The sequence below is a fragment of the Pseudorca crassidens genome, chromosome 17 (genome assembly GCF_039906515.1).
Source record: "Pseudorca crassidens isolate mPseCra1 chromosome 17, mPseCra1.hap1, whole genome shotgun sequence".
Taxonomy (NCBI): Eukaryota; Metazoa; Chordata; class Mammalia; order Artiodactyla; family Delphinidae; genus Pseudorca; species Pseudorca crassidens.
The window spans coordinates 41,021,234-41,024,357 of record NC_090312.1 but is presented as its reverse complement, the minus strand read 5'-3'; the positions used below and the strand labels follow the sequence as shown (position 1 = coordinate 41,024,357).

Genomic DNA, 3,124 nt, shown 5'->3' with positions numbered 1-3,124 from the left:
AATGACTCAACGGTCATTATATCAAATGAGTTAATACACATAAAGCATTTAGAACAATGCCTGGACACAAGCATTTGTGGAGCGAATTAACCATACAAGTAACAAGGGCAAACTTTTCTTTACATCTCCCTGAAGGAAGTTAAACTGCACAATTTCAATGGCATTTCACCCACAGCTCAAAACAAATAAGTACCTGACAAATATTTCTTTTCTTTCTTCCATTCCCAAAATCACCAAAATCACGAAAGATGACAAAGATGATACAAGGTTTTTTCAGAATTTTGAGGAAGAAGTAATAAATAGTGGGAATGGTACCTGGAGTTAGCTAAACTGTAAGGTAAGAGCACACTCCTCCCAACTGCCAATGCTAAATAAGGCTTTTGACTCCAAAGGCAAGGAGTTAAGGTCCAACTACAAAGTTAGAGAGAAGATCATCCTCATTTCTGAAAACAACTAAGTTTGAGGGTTTCCCAAAACCATCCTCAGATTCCATAATTCACTAGAAAGACTCACAGCTCGCTGAACGCGACGGCAGCTCTATAGGTTGCTGTTTTCTCCTCCAGTGGACCCGGGCCTGTGCTCCAGCAACCATGTCTAAGGGACCTGCAGTTGGCATTGATCTTGGCACCACCAATTCTTGTGTGGGTGTCTTCCAGCATGGAAAGGTGGAAATAATTGCCAATGATCAGGGGAACCGAACTACACCTAGCTATGTCACCTTTACTGATACCGAACGATTGATCGGTGATGTTGCAAATAATCAAGTTGCAATGAATCCCACCAACACGGCGTTTGATGCCAAACCCCTCATTGGACAAAGATTTGATGATGCTGTTGTCCAGTCTGATATGAAGCATTGGCCCTTCATGGTGGTGAATGATGCAGGCAGGCCTAAGGTTCAAGAAGAATACAAGGGAGAGACAAAAGGTTTTTATCCAGAGGAGGTGTCATCCATGGTATTGACAAAGATGAAGGAAATAGCAGAAGCCTACCTTGGGAAGACTGTTACCAATGCTGTTGTCACAGTACCCGCTTACTTTAATGATTCTCAGCGTCAGGCTACCAAAGATGCTGGAACTATTGCTGGGCTCAATGTACTTAGAATCAACGAACCGACTGCTGCTGCTATTGCCTATGACTTAGACAAAAATGTTGGAGCAGAAAGAAATGTGCTGATCTTTGATTTAGGTGGTGGCACTTTTGATGTGTCAATCCTCACTATTGAGAATGGAATCTTTGAGGTCAAATTTACAGCTGGAGATACCCACTTAAGTGGAGAAGACTTTGACAACTGGATGGTCAACCATCTTATTGCAGAATTCAAGCGCAAGCACAAGAAGGACATCAGTGAGAACAAGAGGGCTGTCCGTCGCCTTCGTACTGCTTGTAAGCGTGCTAAGCACACTCTCTCTTCCAACACCCAGGCTAGTATTGAGATTGATTCCCTCTTTGAAGGAATCGACCTCTACATCTTAATTACCTGTGCCTGATTTGAAGAACTGAATGCTGACCTGTTCCGTGGCATACTGGACCCTGTGGAGAAAGCCCTTCGGGATGCCAGGTTAGACAAGTCTCAGATCCATGATACTGTCCTGGTGGGTGGTTCAACCCGCATCCCCAAGATTCAGAAACTTCTACAGGATTTCTTCAATGGGAAAGAACTGAATAAGAGCAACAACCCTGATGAGGCTGTTGCTTATGGTGCAGCTCTCCAGGCAGCCATTCTATCTGGAGACAAATCTGAAAACGTTCAAGACTTGCTGCTGTTGGATGTCACTCCTCTTTCCCTTGGAATTGAAACTGCTGGTGGAGTCATGACTGTCCTCATCAAACGCAACACCACCATTCCCACCAAGCAGACGCAGACCTTCACAACCTACTCGGACAACCAGCCTGGTGTACTCATTCAGGTTTATGAAGATGAGCATGCCATGACAAAAGATAACAACATGCTTGGCAAGTTTGAACTCACAGGCTTACCGCCTGCTGCCCGTGGTGTTCCTCAGATTGAAGTCACTTTTGATATTGATGCCAATGTCATCCTTAATGTCTCTGCTGTGGATAAGAACACAGGAAAAGAGAATAGGATTGCCATCACTAATGACAAGGGCTGTTTGAGCAAAGAAGACATTGAACGTATGGTTCAGGAAGCAGAGAAGTATAAAGCTGAAGATGAGAAGCAGCGGGATAAGGTGTTTTCAAAGAATTCTCTTGAATCCTATGCTTTCAGCATGAAAGCTACTGTTGTGGATGAGAAACTTCAAGGCAAGATTAATGATGAGGACAAACAGAAGATTCTTGATAAGTGTAATGAAATAATCAACTGACTTGATAAGAACCAGACTGCAGAGAAGGAAGAATTTGAACATCAGCAGAAGGAGCTGGAAAAAGTCTGCAACCCCATCATTACCAAGCTGTACCAGAGCGCAGGAGGCATGCCAGGAGGAATGCCAGGAGGAATGCCCGGGGGCTTCCCTGGTGGTGGAGCTCCACCGTCTGGTGGTGCCTCCTCTGGGCCCACCATTGAAGAGGTTGATTAAGCCAGCCTAGCATAGGTTTAGCATTGTTCCACACAACATTAAAGGACCCAAATTTGTAGCAAATTCCATGGCAGTTTTAAAGTTGAGCTGCTGTAGTAAACTGGACATTCTTGATACTTGAACATGGAATGTGTGCACAAGGAAAGGAAATAACATTGCACTTTACAAGCACTGTATTGTAAATGGAAAATGCAATGTCTTAAATAAAACTGTATTTAAAATGGGCACCATAAAAAAAAAGACTCACAAGCTCAATGAAATCTATTATATCCACAGTTGCATTTACTACAGGGAAAGAATACATTAAAATCAGCCAAAAGAAGAGCTGCATATGGCAGAGTCTAGGAAAGTCCCAATTGTGACATTTCCATTGTCCTCAGGAGGTCCCAGTATTGCTGTGTGACAGCAATACTGAGTGTTGCCACCCCTGGAAGCTCAGCTGAACCTCTGTGTCCAGAACTGTATTGAGGCTTCATTAAATAAGCATAGTTGATTGATTGATTGCCCACATGGATAAAGTCAATCTCTAGGTCCACTGATACCATATCACCCAAAGTCCCCACCCTAAACCATGAGTTGATCTT

The 3,124-nt window shown here is 43.4% G+C and overlaps 1 pseudogene; it reads left to right on the top strand.

Annotated features, from left to right (window-relative positions):
- The first annotated feature begins 521 nt into the window (after nucleotides 1-521).
- LOC137210126 (heat shock cognate 71 kDa protein pseudogene) lies at nucleotides 522-2,761 on the top strand (annotated as a pseudogene).
- The last annotated feature ends 363 nt before the right edge of the window (nucleotides 2,762-3,124 follow it).